Consider the following 22658-nt stretch of genomic DNA (forward strand, 5'->3'; position numbering starts at 1 on the left):
TCTATCTATCTATCTATCTTTCTATCTATCTATCTATCTATCTATCTATCTATCTATCTATCATCTTTTTTAGTCTGCACTTCTTTGACTAAAGTCAGAACTGCTTGTCCTAAATGGAAATAGTTGCTACTCTTGGGGGTGTGTGCACATGAAAACATTAAGAAAAATGTCAAAACTATCGAGTAATTTCACTTAAGGTTGACATTTCATAGCTCACATCGTTGAATGTTCTAAGGACTTAGGCATTTTACTATTATGCTGCACATTCTGCTGCAACATGTGCTTTTGTTTAACAAGATGGGCATGTCAATAAATATGGATTTGAAGCTTCATCATTTTGAGGGCTGTATGTTGATGTACAAATATCTGGATGTATCATAATTCATTCAATCAATTTCTATTGACTGAAAATTTATTTATAATTTTATGCAGTTAGCTCACATAATCATCTTTTCAGCAGCATTGTTTAATAGTCATCATCATGATCGTTATTATTTGAGACAGGGGCTGATGTTTCCTAGGCTGGCCTCCAGTTTCCTAAATAGCTCAAGATAGCCTTGATTTTGAGCTTCTGATCCTCCTACTTCCTCCTTTGTGACCACATATCCATGGTCCTTTCTGCCCAAGGTGTTTGCTGCACGTGGCTCTTTGGAAGTCCTTATTCATCTTTGTTTAGTCTGACTTCTGTTATTTTTGATACCTAGATTGCTCAGAATATCACAACTCATTTCATGCACCTACTTGTTTTTTGGATGCATGTTTACCCACATGACCACAGTCCCAAGGTTTTACATTTTCTAAGGTTTTAAATATTGAGGAAATCGACGAAGTTTTCAGTATTTTCTATCCAACTTCTCATTGGTAATTTGGTTATCACACAAAAACAGAAACAAAAAGACCATAAGCCTCAGGATCTTTTGTACTGCAAATCCATTTTAGAAGTCCTGAACAATATATGTTTATGACTTTTTAGTTTTGGATTTTTTTGTAAAATGTGCAAAGTAATATTTTAAGGGTATCTAAATAGAATCACAATCACTCTCCATTTTTCTTTCCGTCTTATCCTATTTCCCTTTAGAATGAGAAAGACTAGAGTAATCAAGGATTATTTGGGGACTTTATTAGAAGATTGATCTGTATATTGCAATTAGTGAGATATAGTATATAGATCCAGTTACCTACAGTCACAATTATGGCTTACATCACCCCATTTAGGGATAACTTCCAAAAGTACACTTTATGTCCTACGTTCAGACTTACCCTAAATCATTTCAGGCAGAGGGTGCCACAGGAACCCAGCCTGTATGGGAGAACATGGAAGAAACAATGTTTGACATGTGGAGAGCCAGAACACTCAGTAGAATGACTAGAATTTAAAGGTACTATTCAGACAGTGTGACTTGGCACTAGGAGGATGCTGAACATCTGTGTCTGATATGTTTCTGGTTGGCAGAAGACACTGTTAACATTTTGGAGAGGTACCTGGGCATATTTAGTGCAGTTAAAACACACACACACACACACACACACACACACGAAAATATACAGGTATGGAAAGTACATAGTGAAACACAGTACTCTGTATGCTATTTTGAAAAAATAATAAATAAATAAAACAAAACTAGGCACCTTCTGTTCCTCCAAGACCAAGTCTATTAATTCAAGAAAATGAACAACTCTAGCAAGAAAAATACATATATAGATTACTTTAAATATTTTATTTTTAATAGTCTGAGACTGAAAAATAAGCAAATGATCATCAATTAAAGAAAGAATAATGATGTATAACATATGCAGATCATGGAAAATTACTCAACAATAAAAATGAACAAAGTACACACACACACACACACACACACACACACACACACTGGTCTTCAAAAGCAAAAGAAGCATGGCACAAAATTTCAATATACCACAGGGACTCTTTTCTGCTATAGAGTAAGAAAAGTTAACCTATGGTGACCTCATGGTGATGATGATAATCAGCTTGATTCTAAGGATTTTATTGATTGGAAATTAGCATAGTGGAATTTGGGGGTCAGTAATTGAGGAGACAGAGGAAAATAATAGCCTATTGAAAACTCTTGCAGTTGTGAAAAGAGCAAAATTTCAGGATATCTGGTAGCAATGACAATTCTCTTCTGTCAGAAAATCCTTAAGTATGCAACATGTATAATTATCAATGTACTGTGCTACTGAAAAGTATGATAGAAATTACCAAAAACAGGTCAGTTGTGATGGTGTCTATTGGTGTGTGTGTATGATCCCTCCACTCAAGAGGCAGAGGCAGGAGGCATTAGAGGTAGTCTGGTTTACAGAGCCAGACCCTACACTAGATCCAAAGGCTACAGATAGGAGCCAATGGAAAGGCCTAGGCCCAGGGTATGTTAGAACCCCTGTGTCTCTCAGGTCAGTTCTGGAGAAAAACTATAAATTGCATGTTCATCTGTATTTGTGTGTTTTAAGCTATTCGTGCTTCCAAACTCTCATTGCTTTTTAAGGAAAGAATAACTTTCTATTTTCATCTCAGAAAATATCACTACTATAAAACTCTTATGGTATAAAAAGGTGATTGAGGAATATACAGACAAAAATATGGGTATAGATACTGCTTCGATCACTCAGTTAAAATGTTTTATAAATTAGTGGTATTTTATATTTGCTAGCTTTATTTAGAAATTGTAATTTGTTAATATTTTCTCACATTACCTTTTTGACATTTGTCCATTGCTTTACATTTGTGATATTTTTTGAGGGGTGAGAGTAGGTCTTATGTATTCCAGTCTAGACTTGAGCTCCCTCCATAAGCAAAAGTGATCTTGAACTTCAGGTTTTCCTTTCTCCATCATCCAGGGGTTAGGATTACAATCGTGAACTACCACACCTGGCTGATGCGATGCTGGACATGAAAGACAGGGAAATACTCTCCAACTGAGCTGCATTTCTACCTCCTCATATGTGATTCTAAGTCATATTTATTATATGGCCAGCTGAGAACATCTCAGATAATCAGAGGTCTAGATTCCACCTCTGCCACCGCCAACTTGACCCTGCTATAGGAAATTTCATAGTCACGTTCACACCCAAACCCCAAGTCAAGCGCTCTTAATCCTGCCACCCCTGCTCGCCTCTTGTTTTCTCCCTTCTGGAGAGTGTGGCCACCAAACCCCACTGGCTCACTATATATACAGAAGCATGCCAAGTCCTTTGCTTCTGTTGCTCTTACAACCGGTCCACTGTCACTCATCAGTCCACCTTGAAACTATTCTGAAACACCACTAATGTCTACTTTCATAACTACAACTACAATCTGCATTCTCGAAGATGAAAATCATCCCAGCTAACATCTCTGCTTCCCCCAGGTCAGGTATGCTGTTCTCCTTATTTCAGATGGCCCCAAGAGTGGCACTACATAGTGATTATGACAATATCTGAAGCCTCACACCCATCTTTTAGAACCTGCCTATGTCATCTGAGTCCTACCTTCCTTTATACATTTCCCCTCCTTTCCCTGGCTCCCTTGCTTTCTTTCAGCATGTGTGCTGCTATTCTAACCAAATTAAGTAGTCATCTTACTTACGGTGTTTGTTTTTGTTTTGTCTCTAACTAGAAGATTCTGTCCCTAGCAAACTTCAACTGCTATTAAGTGATATTAATGGCCAGTCGAGACAATGGGACTGATTTAATGGGAGTTCACCAAGGCCAACTGGACTGGGACTGATGGAGCATGTGATCAAACCAGACTCTCTGAACATGGCTGACGAGGAGGGCTGACTGAGAAGCCAAGGACAACGGCACTGGGTTTTGATTCTACTGTATGTACTGGCTTTGTGGGAACCTGGTCTGTTTGGATCCTCACCTTCCTAGACCTGGATGGATGGGGGAGGAACTTGGACTTCCCACAGGGCAGGGAACCCTGACTGCTCCTTGGACTGGAGAGGGAGCGGGAGGGGGGATAGAGGGAGGGGAAGGAAAATGGGAGGAGGGGAGGAGGTGAAAATTTGTAAAGTTATATAATTTAATAAAAAAAGAGAAAAGAAAACTTCAACTGTTTTTCAAAGCACAAAGCATCCATTCAAATGTCATTATTTCCAAGTGGCCTTATTTCTATACTACCTAAAGAAGTACTATGTCACTTTCAAAGCTTGCTTGCTTGCTTGCTTGCTTGCTTGCTTGCTTTGAACAACTCTGACATACATTACACACCTAACTTGTTTACTCCATCTCTCTAACTAGAAGATAATCACCTATAGGAAATTGGTCTAGCTTATATAGTGCAATTTCTCTGTCACTTGAGGTACTTTCTAGACATTTGTCAAATGACATTCATTTAAAATGGGTTGGTACTCCATGGTCACATGAAATGTATACACACAATCAAATTTAAAAAAATGTCCAGAAGACCCCTAACTAAATAGTGACAGTGGCATTCCTCTTTGACAGGAATGCAGGCATGCTTGATTCCCACCAGATGCAGCTAGTCCTCTTGTGGTAGGCTCTGCATTCCAAGGTCTTGTTTTCGAAAGCCCTCCTTAGATCACATATCTGACTCAGGCTCTTTGGTCATCTTTACACATCTTTCACAGTTCTTTTGACTGTGATATAAACTGTCTACGTAGCTAACAAATAGTTTAATGACTTCATTCATTTGCAATACTTTTATTGTGAAAAGTGTATCCTTTTGGAAGATTTTGCACACCTTGAATCAGGACAAAGCAAACTGAGTCCATATTTGGTACTCTCTCCACTACTATAAATACCTCCCAAGACATCTGGTAGATCCCCAAAGATGCAAATAGTACCAAGCTTTTTATACAAGTATTGTGAGACAGAACTAAAAATCAGCCTGGTAACTGATGTGACTAGGTGACTGACAGGTAGGTGGCTTATGAGCTGTGAATACACTGATAAAGGGATGGTTTGTGCCCTTAGACAGTTGGAACAAGATGGTGTGAAATTCCATCATGCTCCTCAGAACAAGAACGCCATTTAAAACTGTTGAATTATTCACTTCTGGAACTTTCCATTTAAGATTTTCACAACATGATTGATCATGGATAACTGAAATTGATGAAAGCAAAACTATATAAAATTTATCCTTACCATTAAAGTGGAATTTTAATACATAGATTTCATAAAGCACATTCATCTTTCAATATAATAAACAATGTTCCTTCCCATTAACAATGATAAAGAAAATAGTATGTAGGGCTGAGCGTTCCACAACCTCTTATGCCCTGTATACTGATTAATTGCCTAACTCTGCATTAATCACCATCTACTGCAAAAGAAACCGCTTTGATGACAGTTGATTAATACATTGAGTTTGTTAGTATTAAGTCCATTTAGTAGAATAATAATAATAGATTTTCCCATAGGGCCTATAACCTACTTAGCCACATATTCTTTGCCCTAATAACAGTGTCATATTAGGTTCCACTTTATTAGAAAAATTATTAAGAGCCAGAGTCATGGCAGTGAAACAGAGTTTTCTGGACATATAAGGCCAGAGAGTTGTACATATGAATTCATGGCAGTTGTATTAACACATACAAGACATGCACAAGTTCAAGACAGACAATATCCGAGCATGAAGGGAAGAGATAGGCATGAAGATCCATCCATAATTAGGGAGCCATTGTTAACTGATAAGTGCTGACAGGAGAGTCAATCTTCTTTAAGGATGCTACCCCTGGAGGTTGACCACGCTCCAGCGACCAGGCCCACACTCAGGAATATTTGGGAAACACAAGTTGAACCTGATGTTTTTTAAAGCTGTTTTGAAGTTGAATGGGTAGGGAGGTGAGAGCAGACCTGGGAGGACTTGGGAATGGGAGGAGTCATTATGATAAAAATAAATTAGATAAAATTCTTGCCAGGCATGGTGATGCATGTCTTTAATCCTAGCCCTTGGGAGGAAAAGGCAGGGAGATTCTGAGAGTTTGAGGCCAAGCTGATGTAGAGAGCTAGTTCCAGAACAGCCAAGGCTACACAGTGAAACCCTGTCTTGAAAACACAAAAATAAATAAATGAATGAATAAATAAATAATCTCAAAGAATTAATAAAAGTATTTTTTACTCATGATCTCCCTCCTTTTGCTCCTCATCAGGACCTTGGGAGCTCAGTCCGGTGCTCCTATGTGGGGCTCTGTCATTTTCTCCATCCAATGCCAGGTGAAGGTTCTATGGTGATATGCAAGATATTCATGAGTATGGCAATAGGATCTGGACATTTCTGGCACCCTCTCCTCAGCTGCCCAAGGACATGCATTGAGACGGTGGGACAGATCTAACGGGAGACCACCAAGTCCAGTTGGAATGGGACTGATGGAACAGGGGACCAAACCGGACTCTCTGAATGTGGCTGATGGTGGAGGAGGACTGAGAAACCAAGGACAATGGCAATGAACGTGAACTCTACAGCATGGACGGGCTCACTGTGAGCCTTGTCAGTTTGGTTGCTCACTTTCCTGGACTTAGGGGGAGCTGGGAGGACCTTGGACTTAACATAGTGAAGGGAACCCTGATGGCTCTTTGTCTTGGAGAGGGGTGGAGTGGGGGTATGGGTGGAAGGGAGGGGAGGGAAGGGGGAGGAGGAGGGAAGGAGATGGAAATCTTTAATAAAAAAATGAGGAAAAAAAATAAAAAAAGTATTTTTAAAAAGAAAACAGTGTTGATTTTATCTAAACTCAACACTATTTACAGCATGATACACAGATAAAGGTCTTAAGTTATAACCAATGTATAGCAAAACGTGAAGCTTGAAGGGTGCAGAAGTGTCTCAGCTATTGGTGGGGCCAACAATAAAGCTTAAGAGACAGGCATGGTAAGGTGCATCATGTAGATGAGATGACAAACAAAGGGGGACATAGGGGAGATATGACACTCCTGCTTCAAAATGACATTTTGAACTGGGAAACATTCCCCAAGTAACATGAGGATCTTATTTTAATCCCCCACAGCCCGTGTAAGAAAGAAGCTGGGTCCAGTGGCTGGGAAGGAGGCACGGGAGAATTCCAGGGGCTCTCTAGCCAGTCAGTTAAGCCAAATTGGAAAGTTCCAGGTTCGGTAAGAACAGATGAGGAAGACAACCTATGCAAATGTGAACATGGACATGTGCACACATGCACAAATAGACATACACACATACCACTTTATTAAAAAAAACAGTTAAAGTTAGTTGCATTTAACCTATCTTCATTCCCCAAAGTTTGACCATTTTTTGTGACAACTGAACACACCTTTCTCTCCTGGGACTTTCATGCTGGCCTTAGAATTATGAAGCATCTCCTGCTCTTTCTTTGGTTAGCATGTTTGCCTGGAATTTCTCATCCTTTTAGTATTGTGATTTTGATATACCTGACCAAATTCTGTATGTTAAAAGTTTAACCACCCAAGTGACAAAATTGGGAGGTAGGGCCTTTGGGAAGTGGTGGGGTTTGAGTATAAAATTCCTCTGTGGTTCCTTTGAGTCCCCAGCTAGTAGGGTTATTTCTGGAAAGAAACACAATTTTACAAGGTGGGCCTTCATTTGGGGAAATGGGTTATTTGGGGATGTATCACTGAAAGGTATGTTTCTCAGCCCAATCCTTATAACACTTTGGGTTCACACTAAATGGAACAAGATCTCCCTTAGTATAGTCCTGCCATCAGGTGGTCTACCTCATGAAAGGCCCAGAAACAGGGAACCAAATAACCATGAGCTGAACTCTCTGAACCCATGAACCCAAATAAATCACTCTTCTCCTAAGTTGTTGATGTCACAATGAAGCAGCCATAATTATCACAAGAAGTCATTTGTTCATGAAACAGGGTCATCCCATGAGAGGTTCCTTTTATGAAGGACCCCGGAAAGTTCATGGAGACACAGTGGAAAGGCACAACCTGTAAACCAATAAACAGAACCTCACCAAGCACCAAATCCACTAATCTCGAGCTTCCTAGTCTTCAGAACCATGAGAAATAAACTTTGTTCTAACAGTCTGGATCACCACAGCTTTCCACAGTCTTTGGCAACTGACAACTTTTTCCTTCTCCCCAGTTCTTTTCTCAACTTTTGGCATGTTGCACAAAAAAAAAAAAAAAAAGTGCTTATTTCAAGGTATCAGTTTTTATTAGAACATCTAATTTTTTTATCCCTAGAAGCTCTATTTATTCCTGTTCCCATTTCTATGCTCTATCATAAGCATAAAATTTACAGTATGCTGTAAACACTGAACATGTTCCTGCACGGAGTCGTTACCAGCAGCTTTTTTAAGTGTGCTAATCAGAGAGTACTTTCTGTTTTCCGTCTCACGTGATGCTACTTCAACCTAGATAATTCCCTGAGGTTTAGATTTACTTTAAGGCATGGGTTGGGGGCGGGAGAAATGGCTCAGCAATTTAGAGAGATTGCTGCTCTTTATGAGGCCTGGGTTCAATTTCCAGCACCTACATGGTGGTTCACAACCATTTGTAATTATAGTTTCAGTGGATCCGATATTCTCTTTTGACCAAGAATGTGTATGGCATGTGTTCATACTTACTGGCAAAATACTCATACACATAAATAAAATTTAAAAACCTAAAACAAGAAAGAAATGAATTGGTTCTTTGGGGTTTGACATGTTTTGTGATTTTTCTCTTTTCAAAGTAATCGGCAATAGGTTGTGACCAGTATTTTCATGCAAAATACTTCGTTTTCAGGAACTATTATTTCATTGTACTAGACTGGGTGAGACAATCTATTCAAAATTCTCAAAGTCTCCACTGAAGACAGTGATTTGGAACAAGGTGCTGTGCAGAAGCCAAATGATCATTATGTGATTTTCTGCTCTAAAAGTGCCCAAACAAATGAGAGAGGCATCTATTCACTAAGTCTAGATCTAACTATGGTGAGCAAAAAATTAGGGACAGAGGCAAAACTACCTGTGAGCAGAGACAAAATCATTCTATTGGAGCAAGGAAAAGTGAATTCACAATGAAGTCTAAACCATGAAGCAAAAACAAAGTTCATATTGGTAACATCAGAGATGCAGTGATATTAGCAAATACAACAAGTTCTCCCTGTTCTTGGCAGTAGGGATGAGGTATTATTCTTAAAGTTGGAGAAAAGGAAATTTTTGGATGGTAACAGGTAGGGTTAAGCATGAATAAAAGGAAAAATATACTTTCTGACCAAGTGCTTGGATTATTTAGAAATTATATACTATTTAACAAGAACTTAACATCTGTTGGCATCATTACATCTGTAAGAATAGTACTGAAAATTTTCTGAAAGTTTCATGAGTTTGAGAATGTCTTAATTATACAATTTACATCTTATTCTGTTAAATTCCCTGTCATGGTATCCAGTATCATGTGCTAAAACTAAGATGCGTAGCCTCTGCCTCAAGAAACTTAGAATCTTCATGAAGAGGTCCATTAATATCAAGCAGTGGGTGTATAAAAAGAAGCCACATAATGAGCACTGTGTGTATAGAGAGCACATAAGATGCAAGAGTCCCCCCCACACACACACACACACTTTTCGATGAAAGCTTCATCGAAAAGGAAAGTCTTAAACATAACTCACAAGAAGTGGGAATATGATTATGGAATAGATAGAGGGTGATTTATGTATCCTTTATACCTACCTGTCTACTAGCTCTGACAAACAGTAACCACATAGGGTACACTATTGTGTTGACCAAGTTTTCTGTCCTACCCTGTCCCTCTATGTTAGTCATGTCACTCACAGCCATTTTAATCCCAAATAAACACACAGAGGTCTATATTAATCATAAACTGATTGTCCTAGTATCTCAGGCTTTTCATTAACTCTTATAACTTATATTAGCCCATAATTCTTGTTCGTGTTAGCCACGTGGCTTGGTACACTTTTTGGTGAGGCAATCATATCTTGCTTGCTCTGTGTCTGGTTTCCTCTCTCTCTCTCTGGGTGACGACTGAAGACTGAAACTTCCCTCTTCCTAGAATTCTTTGTTGCCCAGACTCTACTTCCTGCCTGGATACTGGCCAATCAGCATTTTATTAAAAATAATAAAAGTGACAGGATAAAAGACGATTGTCCCTCGGAACTATTGGGAGCATGATGGTCCTTGTGCACACAGATATCCAGGGAACCTAAGAATATTAAGCACCCAGGATTGTTCTTTCAAAAGAAAGGGAATATATCCTGTTTTCCTATAAAGCTTAGAATTGGGAGTAATTGATAGTTGGGTGCTCTGCATTATCTTTTTGTACCAGAACATATCAAACTCCTACAACCAGCACCAGAGGTGGCTAGTAATCCAAATGACCCTAATTAGCTAGTCCTCCCCCAAGTTCCCACAAACAGGACCAGAGGTGGCTTATAGCCCAAATGACCTCTATGCTACCTATATGGCTGAGACCAGGTCAGACCCATCCCTAGGTCCTTAAAACTGTGCAGGTAGCCTATCTTGAGATCCCATCTTCTTGGAAGCAATGACATGTACCCTGAGTAAAGTCTCAATGCAATTAATTATGCTTCCTTGTACACCAGGGATTGCATTACATCAGGAAACATTTTCCAAATTACACTATATTTAAATTTGTTGTGAATAAACCACTTGAGATCAGACTCCCCAAAGTCTTGGTCCAGGCTGATGAAGTCAGTTTGAACTAAGTTTTTAATCTCATCTCTCTGCTGTTCCCTTCCCTGAATGGACACCTGCAGAGTCCTCTTCAGTACATGAGCCATCTTAGGTTTCTAGATCACTGGAAAATACAGTTATCCCTTACACCCTTAAGATGCCTGATGACAACTCTCTCATCACATGAGAGAGCTTAAACATCTTCAGATGTTTGAATCCCTTATATTAAATGGCACAATAATTATATGGAACTAACATACTTTTCCATATACTTTGAATCACCTATGCATTACTTATACTATAATATAAGCACTGTATACATTTCTGTACTCTATCATTTAGAGTATTGGGTATTCCTTTCTGTGAAGTTGTATCTTCTGAGTATTTTGGATCTGCTAATGGTTGAAAACACAGATGTAGAATTTGCAGAAAGCTGATGGCAGTATTACATCATTGCATCAGTTATCAACTAACTAAAGATCCAAGACACGCAGCAGAGCAATTAGTAAAGGCTGTTTCTCAAGGCTTTGGTAATACATTAGCTCACAAACATTTTATTACTTCTGCCAACCCTCCAAGTTTTATGCGGTCATCAATTTCAACTCTGAAAGTAAGCCCACAATGTATGCCATAGCGTAATGATGAAAAACACATTACCTTATTCCCAGTGCTTATTATTAGTGACAATACAGTGCACAGTGATTCATCCTTTTTGTCCCTGAGCGCTCGTAGTGACGATTATCTCATCGTTGCAGGCATTGTTGATGGGCATGGTATTCTATGGAGTGCAATGGTTTTCTGGTTATTATAATGTGGCACATATATAAAGCTCCCCGTAGTTCATACAATGTTATTCTTGCTCTGAAAATGACTTCTTAGGAAACAGAAATGAAATTTTAATATTAGAAATGCTCTTTGTTAAACATAATGATTCATTCACAACACGGTAACCATACACAGTCATCACACATGGCTAGTTGGGAAAATGTGAAATTACCTACATTATTTTTTAAAAGTCCATTTAAAAGTATCAATCAGAAAAGTGAGACAGACTTTCATGGTTTTTCAAGCTTTATCCACAGTTATAAAAACAGTCTTCCTGGGACTACATACTCAAAATTAGACTCTTTTCCGCTACTACCTGACTCTCTGTCATATTTCCAGATATGTTCTGTATCCTTATTCCTTCCTATTTATCTTCATTCTCTTCTAACTTCTTAAATTACCATCATCACCAACATCTCTCCAGATATGTGAAATAAGGTAGGTGTGTTGTTCTTTTAAAATCATTTTAGCCGGGCGGTGGTGGCGCACGCCTTTAATCCCAGCACTCAGGAGGCAGAGGCAGGCGGATCTCTGTGAGTTCAAGGCCAGCCTGGTCTACAAGAGCTAGTTCCAGGACAGGCTCTAAAAAAGCTGCAGAGAAACCCTGTCTCGAAAAAAAAATCATTTTAAAAGATCCTGAAAGTCTTTACCTCTTTATATAATTATGCACTGTATACATCCAACAAGAAAGACCAAATTCTACCTTTTGGGAGCATCTTTCTTGAAGACAGCTCTGATAAACCACTGGGTCTCAATAACTACTATGACGACTTCCTTTTGAGCCCTTGAACTTAATTCATGATTCGGTCCTGACATTAATTTCCAAGCTTGTAATAGTATCAAAGAGTTCCAAAATAGCCTGGAATGCAGTATAACAAAGGTTTATTTATTTGGGGATAAACTCAGTAAAGGTAGTGAGCTACAGTCCTCTGCATGTGCTAGGAATCAGAACTGAATGCAGCAGAAAAACGTTGCCCACACAAAGTGGCAGTCAACTTTAGATGAAATAGCAGGACTTCAATGGAAGCAATGGACATGGTCCGACACTATCTTATCCTGGTTGGAATATAAAAAGTTTTACTACATCGAAAACTTAACAGCAATCTTGGCCACCTTGTCTAAGGAATCGATGTCTCATAACATATAATTGGACAGGAAGAATCAAAACCCCTTTCTACACTAGAAGGCTAACACTTGAGGATTGTGGAGAAACATGGAAACAAGATACCTTTTACCTGAATTATAGAAGCACTGTTACTTATTCTGTGCAGTGCTGGGAGGTAGAGGAACTGCCTGACTGAAAGCTAGTCTTTTGTTTTGCATGTTTTATATTTCACAGGAAATGTAGCTAAGAATTTTTTTGCCAGAACACAGTGGTACAAGTCAGTAGGTTTGAACAGAGGATTTTAAGTTCAAAGCCAGTCTGAGCTATAAAGTAGGGCCCTGACTCAAAAATAGTGAAGTAAAAACCAATATTTTTCTTTAATAACATACATAAAACAAGAGTAAGCAATTTAAATGAAATTTGGAATATTTACACTCCTGTGGTTTATTTGTGTGAGAAACTATGAAAGAGGGGAAAAAAGACCAGGAAGAGATTGAACCCAAGGTGAAGACTATGAAACTGAAGAACAACTCTGCGAAGCCAGATGAGTTCACAGAGAAGTCATGACAGTGGATCGAAAAGGTTCAAAGGACTGCAGAGAAGGGCTCAGAAGATGCAAAGTACCTTCTTTGTACAGGAAGGAGCACCTACCTGAGTCTTAATATTAAGAAATACTCACCAAGGGAACACCTGTGTTATGATACAACTCAATTCCCAGTGCTCAGCCTCTGTTCTGATCCGGGAAATGCAAATCAAAAAAACTTTGAGATACCATCTTACACCTGTCAGATTGGCTAAAATCAAAAACACCAATGATAACTTTGCTGGAGAGGTTGTGGGGTAAGGGGTACACTCATCCATTGCTGGTGGGAATGCACACTTGTGCAACCACTTTGGAAAGCAGTGTGGTGGTTTCTCAGGAAATTCGGGATCAACCTACCCCAGGACCCAGTAATTCCACTTTTGGGAATTTACCCAAGAGATGCCCAATAATACTACAAAAGCATTTGCTCAACTATGTTCATAGCAGCATTATTTGTAATAGCCAGATCCTGGAAACAACCTAGATGCCCTTCAGTGGAAGAATGGATGAAGAAACTGTGGAATATATACATGTTAGAATACTACTCAGCGGTAAAAAAACAATGACATCTTGAATTTTGCATGCAAATGGATGGAAATAGAAAACACTATTCTGAGTGAGGTAACCCAGACCCAAAAAGATGAACATGGGATGTACTCACTCATAATCGGTTTCTAGCCATAATTAAAGGACATTGATCCTATAATTCGGGATCCTTAAGAAGATAATAAGAAGGTGAACCCAAAGAAAAACATATAGTAATCCTCCTGGATATTGGAAGTAGACACGATCGCAGGGCAAAAATTGGGAACTTGAGGGTGGGTCAAGACAGGGCCAAGGGAAGATGGGGAGAGAAAAGCGTGAAGGGGAGAATGGGGGGAGCTCGGAGGAATGGGATGCGTGGGATACAGGAAGGGTGGATATGGGAGCAGGGAAGCATATATCTTAATTATGGGAGCCATCTGAGGGTTGTCAAGAGACTTGACTCTAGAGGGGTTCCCAGGAAATCTCTAAAGGATTTAGAGGGTGGGGGCTACTTAAGGCCCATCTGGACACTAGTGAGTATATGTATGAGGAAAATGGAAACCATGACTACTGAGTGTTCCAAGGTCATCTGAAGGGTGCCAGGCAATTCCAAGTGAATAAATATGGCAGGCAGTATTCACTCTCAGCCTGGATACTCCAGACCCTTCCTTATGATCTCTCATTAAGCACACCTAGAACCACCTTGATCCCCAACTTCTATTAGACAGGAATTCCATGGTGTTTAAGAACATCTTCAATGTTTTCTCAAAGTGTTTTAAAATGAATTGATACAATCACCAGGGTTTGAATTGCCTAATGTCTTTGAGTATCATGTAACTTAATGAATAAATTCAGGAACTTCTTCATTTTATGTAAGTAGAAAGAAGTTGGAGGAAGAGAAAGAAATTTAAATAGGGAAGTTACACAGAAAATCAGTCAGGCAGCTTCACACCACACCAGTTCTAGAAGGTCCACTGTTCCAAAGCCTGTAAATACTAGTTTGTTGCCCTGTGCTTGGCAAGATGATATATTGACTCATATTTACTGGGCCAAGCTGGAAAAAAAAATCCAGAGCAGAAAGAAAGCAAGAAAGAGAGAGGGGGAGGGTTTCCAAGCCCATATTTCCTATAAAATTTAGAACAAATTGATACCCAGACATAATTTTTACTGGATTCTTCAGAATTTCATTTTCCAAATTACCTTGAACTCACCCAGCAGATGCTGGAATGAAATTCTTCGCTCCGGAGACACGAGTCATCAGTTCCATTCTATAAGTCTTTCCTAAATCTCAGAACATTCTGAATTGTGTTGGGTTTGTCTGTCTTTCCTTTGCCTGTCTGTCTGAGTTTTTTTTTTTTTTTTCGGCTCCATATCCCCCTTACCTGAGATTCTGGGCAATATTGGGCTACACTGAAAAGAAATGCCACATTCAGGCTGTCAAGTTTTCACAAAATAGGAAATGTTGCTGCGCAGTGGGGGAGCACACCTTTCATCCCAGCACTCAGGAGGCAGAGGCAAGCAGATATCTCTGAGTTTAAGGCCAGTCTGGTCTACAAGAGCTAGTTCCAGAACAGGCCACAAAGCTACAGGGAAACTCTGTCTTGAAAAACAAAACAAAAAATAGGAAATGTTAACGTCTGGAGGAACTGCTCACACCACTGCAAACCAAAGCTATACACTTGGAAATATTTGTATTCATTTGTCCTCCAAACACCTGTCTCAATCCCAACTGAGTCCCTGGTATCAGTAACTGAACCCAGGTTTTCATATTAAAGTCCCCATGCAGTCCTCCTATGCTGCCTTTCTTTAATGTTATGATACTGGGGTAAGCAAGGTTCTTTAGAAGAACAGAACTAGTGAAATGCATATATATATATATATATATATAGTTATTCATATTAATCTTATAATTATATTGTATTAGTATCATAATTAAATATATTGTAGATATAGATATATATTGAAAGGAAATTTGCTAGATTAGCTTATACCAGAGAGACTAAGCAACCCAATGATAGCTGATGTAACCTGATGGGGAGAACATGGTAGCTGCTCAGTCCAAGAAGCGTGAAGCCTAGTGGGTCACAATCTGGTACTGAGTGTCTGGGAGCTCCTCAAAGAGCATTGAGGTTTGAGTTTACAGTGGAATGCCTAAGAGGCTGGAGCCTTGTGTCAGCAGAGGATCCTGCAGCAACTGATATACTCAGTGTGAAGCCAGATATGCACAGAAACCCTATCTGTGTTTGGACTTCTTTGTCACTATATTCTGCCTGTGTTTGGGCTTCTTCGTAGTTAGGCCCATAGGAAGGCACTCCTTATTTAGAGGGTGGGTCATGCACCCCTGTAAATGCTCTTTAGGAAAGCTCCTACAAACACGCCTAAAAGTACGTTTTATTGGTAATTCTAAGCCCTGTCAAGTTGACATGAGGACCAATCATCACAGATTCTCAACCTTGTTTTAAATTTGACAAAGTGATTACTGTTCTAAATGGGTGAAAAATGAACATTGTAAAAGGGCCTCCTCATATTCCAGGAAGTTCCTGGGCACCCTAAAATGTATGCACACACTCTTGCCTAACCAGGGACATTTAGTCATTAGTTCCCACACAACTGCATACATCTGGACATATTTACACTGTCAGATTTTTCACAATTAAGCCTTGAAAACAAGCAGTTGCACTAGGCCTATTCATTTACTTTGATGAGAAACTTAGTCTGGGCTGTGAAAATCCTAGAAAATATTTGGAAACAGTCCAAAATAACAGAAACTAGACTTTACGTGTGGCATATAATGTCACAATGATTGAGTGATTCAGTACTGCGGAAGGCAGCTTGTGTGTGTCAAATATTTGAGAATATATCAATAAAGCCTAGAGTTTGCTCATGAGCAGACTTTCAATATACTTACCATAATTGAAATTTTCAAGATTTATAAATATTTGGCATGTTTTATGCACTGAGAAATTTATACTTCAGGTACTACCTGAGGCCCTTGAAGCACTAACCACCTAGCCCCCCATTAATTTTAGTGATTAGTTTTGATGGCAATTTGACACAATCTAGAATCACTTGGAAAGACAGTCTTTATGAGGGACTGTCTAGATCAGTTTAGCCCATGAACATGTTATATGAAGGATGTCTTGGTGGCCTTGGTTGATGTGGGAAAACTAACCCATCATGGACAAAACCATTCCCTAAGAAATGGATTCTGTGCTGTGTGAGAGGAGAGAAAGAGAACTAAGCACCAGCATTTCAATTTCATGTTTTAATCTCTCTCTCTCTCTCTCTCTCTCTCTCTCTCTCTCTCTCTCTCTCTCTCTCTCTCTCTCTCTCTCTCTCTCTCCCTCTCCTTTTTTGAGACAGGTTTTCTCTGTGTAACTTTGGAGCCTGTCCTGGCACTCGCTCTGTAGATCAGGCTGGCCTCCAATTCACAGAGATCCGCCTGCCTCTGCCTCTCGAGTGTTGAGATTAAAGGTGTGCGCCACCACCGACAGGCCCTTCTCTCCTTTTTAACTGCAGTTATAAAGTGACAAGTTACTGCTAGTTCCCGACTCTTCACATTGCCTACAATGATAGTCTGTAATCTGAAATTGTGAGTCAAATAAACCCTGCCTCACTTAACGTTGTTTTCACTGGGTATTGTACCAATACAACAGGAAGATAATCCAGATCGGTAGATAGGTAGATGGTCAACAAAGACAAAACTTTCTAAAAATATCACTTAGTTATTTGTGAATATTGTGAATGAACTAGCGGCCTAAGTTTTCTTTTGCTTTACCTGGGGAGAAGTTAAAGGTACACACCATCTTATTTCTCTCGGTGTTTGTCAGCAGGGGGAAGAGGCGATTGATAGACAGATTGCCAGTAACAACTGGCACGCTCTAATTCTGTAACTCCATGGAGACCTTGGGCATTAGGATCCATGGCCTTTGACAGCAACCAGTGTTATAGCCAAGGTCTTTAGCCCTTGAGATTTTACAACTAACTAGAAAAAATTTAATGACTAGGACTTGCAGGTTCTCTTCTCCTGTACCTTAAAATCTTTTATTCTTTAATCTTGACTATATGTCCTCTCTTATTCTCTTCCTCTTTCTCTTCCTCCTCCTCTCTTTCCTCTCCCTCCTTCTACTGCCATGATGATACAGAATGCTTACCTCTGTTGGGACTGTATAAGGGAACCAAAGTATGACCTGTCACCCACACTCTCTCAGAAACTGAATAGTGTGGCTCTTGAGGAGCTGGGTCCCATGACTGGTAGGAACACTCATGCCAAGGCTCCCACTGTCACTGATAGAGTCATCAAGTGAGTCCACTGTGACTTCCTCGACTGTCAAGCAGCAGCTGTCCTGCCATCACTGTCACCCCCAGGACTGTGCACAGAAGCTAGGATGTAAAACTTAGGGTGCAAGTGTGGCTGTTTGGCAGGCAGATGTCAGGCAGATGTTACGGAACCACTGCACTGCTGCTCCTTTAGCTGCTGGTTGCCACCATCACTGAAACTTGCCATTCTGTCTGGTACCCTTTTCATGTTCCAGCGTAGTCTACACTAGAGAAAACAGGCAAGACAAGACCAATCAAGAGCAGCCTTTATTGTCATGGGGAGGGCAGTGTGCACATGTCACAATACACAAGTAGAGATCAGAGGACAAATGTAGACTTCAGCCCTCACTTTCCACCGTGTTGGAATCAGGTTCTAACTTGGTGTTCACTATTGCATGTACTGAGTTAGCTGACCTGCAGACTTCCATGGACTCTCCTGTCTCTTACTACTGCCAGAGAAATAGCGGAATAAGACACACACATTCTTAGGTGCAGATTTTACATGGCTATAAGAGTCAAACCTCTGGTTATTAGGCATGAGGACCAAGCCCTTCATACACCGAGCCATCTCCCCAACTCAGAGTTTGTCTTTTGTGTCCATCACTGCCTTGTCTGCTAGCAGGACTCAACAGCAATTCTGCAGCTAGACTACCATGGCAAGGGCTTGTCTTCCAGTCAAGACAGAACTGACTGCAGGATCTGCTCAAGTTTGTTAAGTCTTGAGACCACAGAAAGTGTCCTGCAACCATTTCCAACAGCCTTGACTGGGGCTGTTTCTTTAAGATCAGAACAACCAGCAGCACCCTTTGTGTAGTTGCCTCAAGATATTGGTGGACTGTTCAAGATGTCTCATGATGGCACAAAGGCAGTCCAGCTGGCATCAGACATAGCTCTTTTGCTCAAGGCTGTCAAGGCAGAAAGGGAAAAATCCAGCAGCTGCTAATTATGGAATCCAATTGACCCATCCCCAATATCTCTGCTTATGTACAAGAAAACGAACATCAAAAGAAATGGTTTCAATATGAATTAAAGAGCTTACCATTCACACTAGGAACAATTTTAACAAACTTTAACAATTCTGGGACAGAGCTTAACACATGCCCAGTCCTGAGGGAAATTGATTGCTCCTTACCTATCTTATGGGTATAATATATTATACAACCAATGAAGATAAGGTTTAAATAGAAAAAGTTTAATTCAAACAAAGTCTTCTAAGGAAAAACCATACTGTCTAAGCCTAGCAACAGAATATTCACAAAAACTTTTATTTCTATTAGTTTATACAGTGAAATCAATAGCATGGTATCTTAAAGCATCAAAAGCAAATATATGGAAACAATAGGGAAGGACTCAAAAACACAAAAGGTAAGCCATGAAGGACAACACTAAATACAGATTCATATAGATTTTTTAATATGAAAATTTAATATTCTAAAATCGAGAATCCATGAAATGCCTAAGGATCACAATAGTTGGGTTCCCCCAAAACAAAATCAACAGCTTCACAAAACACCGATGGATTTTTTTGAAGAGTTCCTTTAATTTGCAGTTTAAGGTGAGGCTTAGAATTAAAGAGAAGCTGATTGCTTGATTTCTTTCTGTATGTGGCTACCAAATTCATATCTTTCTAATGGAGACCATCTGTTTTCCTCATTTAGGTAGGAAGTCCATGGAGACATGCAAAATGTACTCTGTTGAATTTTTGCACGTTCCTCTTTCTCTCTGCACAGTATGATTTCCAATCATGCCATAGAGCACTGTGTCCTTTGAAACACTTCTAAACTGTATGGCTGCTGAGATTCTTAAAGAAATATTTTGATATTAAAGTTATCATAAAAATCTTTGAGTATACATTTGAGAGGAGTGCATTAACACAGTAATTATTTATTTACTCTGGTGACTAGAAAGCAGAACTAAAATTTCCTAATCATATCTGTAATGTTCTAATATGTGCTGGTTAGTCCATGGGTATTTCTGAATTTGATCATATATTTATTTACCTTTTCCAACAGTATTTATACCTTTGCTGTGGGAACTCCTTCAGCCAATATCCTTTTAGATACAAGCCCATGTTGGGCATGGTCTCAGATACTATAAGTGCAGATGAAAAGCATACATGAGCACCTTTTCTGCTGGATTTGGTTCACAGATTCCATCACACACAGAGGACTATGGATGACTACCCTTACTATGAATTTATCCCTAAATCAATAAACCTTTGTTATATTCCATTCTGAGTTATGGTGGAACTCTTTGATACACCTACATATTGGAACCCAATGTGGGCAGCTGGGAACGAAAGAGCAGTTTCTGTTTACTAATGGCATCCAAATGTTTGGCAAGAATATCCACATAAAGCCTAAGAAAGCTTTTAAAAAAGGAATTCCAGACACACAAAGACAGGAGTCAATTGGAGCTTCTTGATAGCTGCATATTTTCTGATAGGCTGTTTGCTGGCAGTTAGCAGAGGCATGGTTCCTTTAAGAGAAGTCTTCCTGACTCAGTGTTAGCAACCAAAACTGCTTCGAGGATCATGCTGGTGGCACAAATGGCTCCATCTCTTTTGGGGGGTCCTGTTACAGAGCACTTAAATGGGGCTTATGAGCAGCTTGCTGCAAGTTGCTTGGTGGTGGCATTTGCCAACTGCTTCCAAGAGTTGGGGTAGTAAATATGGCTTCCAGGGATGGCAGTAAATGGACCTCTGCCATGTTGGAAAGCTGGGCAGGATGGAACTAACAGCCAAAGCTGCTGCTCTGGTCCTAGCCATACCTGCTTAAAAATTCACAACAGTGATCAAAAAAGGATTTCAGATACGCAATAAAGACAGATTCAGACAGAAATAAACCTCTGGATGGGTTACAGTGTGCTTAAAAATGTACACAGGCTTAAGAAAAACAGAAAATGAGTGTAGGCAGATATAGAAATAAATAATAAATAAATGAAAGTCTTTAAAGAGACAGTAAAAGTAATAGATTGTCATGGGTTGAAGGAATAAAGATAATGAAATAAATATTAAAAATAGAGTAAAAACATCAGCCACATAAAGACAGAATATATGCAGAGATTCTGGGTTGTTAAATACTATTGTCTTTTCTTTGAATATTTTGACTGTTGATGAGTTAACCACAGAGAGACATTTGATTGTGGGGGCTACTAAGCTAAACCAACACACAGGAATCTTGACTTCAAAATTTGAGTCTAAGGATATGTTACTTTGGAAAAGAGGTTCTGTTTTTGTTTCCATAGAGATTGGGAACCTGTGGATTCCTTCCAGGATAATGTGGTTTGATGGACAAGATAGAGATTGTAAACTTTATTTTTTAATTATTTAATGTTATTTTATGAACATAGGCACTTCCCCAGCGTGTTGTGATTATATATATGTGTGTGTGTGTGTGTGTGTGTGTGTGTGTGTGTGTGTGTGTACATGCATATATGTGCATGTGTGTGATATGTGATAGATAGATAGATAGATAGATAGATAGATAGATAGATAGATAGATAAATAGATAGATAGATAGAGTATATGTGTGTGGGAGAGAGATATGTATATAGTGGTCAAGAGGCTGAAACAATGCATCAGATCCCCTGGAAATTGTTGCTTTTATTTGTTAATGAATAAAACTGTTTGGGTCAATAGCTTAGCAGAGTAAAGTCAGGTGGGAAATCCAAACAAAGGTATATAGAGAAAATAGACAGAGTCAAGGATATGCTATGTATTTGCCAAAGGAGAAAGATGCCAGAACATTACTGGTAAGCCATAATCTTGTGTGTTACATAGATTAATAGAAATGGGTTAATTTAAGATGTAAGAGCTTGCTAAGAATATGCCTGAGCCATTGCCAAACACTTTTTTTTTTTTTTTGGTTTTTCGAGACAGGGTTTCTCTGTAGCTTTGGAGCCTGTCCTGGAACTAGCTCTTGTAGACCAGGCTGGCCTCGAACTCACAGAGATCCACCTGCCTCTGCCTCCCGAGTGCTGGGATTAAAGGCGTGCGCCACCGCCGCCCGGCGCCAAACACTTTTGTAATTAAGATAGTTTCTGTGTGATTATTTAGGTCTGGGCAGCTGAGAAATGAAGGTGCAGTCAATGTCCACAGAAAATTGAGTTGAAAATTGTTATGAGCTGCCACATGGGTGATAGTAATTGAATTGGGGTCCTTTGGGTGAGTGGCCAGTGATCCCAACCACTGAGTCATCCTCCCAGCCCCTATACTTTATATTTTATTCATCTTTGTCAAACCAGCTTGTATTATTGATGACACTGTATATGTCTACAAAAATCAAAGTTTGGGAGCTAGGGAAGTAAATTTAGAACAAAAGCAGTCTTATACTTGTTTAGCAGCTTTCTATAGTGAACACAATGTAGGAAAAAAATGGGAAAAACTTGAACTTTGTGGTACACATTTGATCTTATTGCATTAACTATTTTTCTTCTCCCAAGTAATACTAAAATGATTTGGAAATAATGAGTTAGGTAAATTTAAATTTTATTTATTAAATCTCAATCATCAATTATCTTTTTAACTAATTAACATGCTCTCTTATTATTATTTTGCTCTGATACTTTGGAACCCAGTGAAGATAAAATTGTTTTTATTATTGTGATGTCACTTTATGATAACAGGTGCAAATATTTAAATGCCTATCTCACTTACACAAAACTAAAACACCCAACGAATGAGTAATCACTAGAAATGGAT

Source organism: Arvicola amphibius, chromosome 8 (assembly GCF_903992535.2).
Source record: "Arvicola amphibius chromosome 8, mArvAmp1.2, whole genome shotgun sequence".
NCBI classification, from domain to species: domain Eukaryota; kingdom Metazoa; phylum Chordata; class Mammalia; order Rodentia; family Cricetidae; genus Arvicola; species Arvicola amphibius.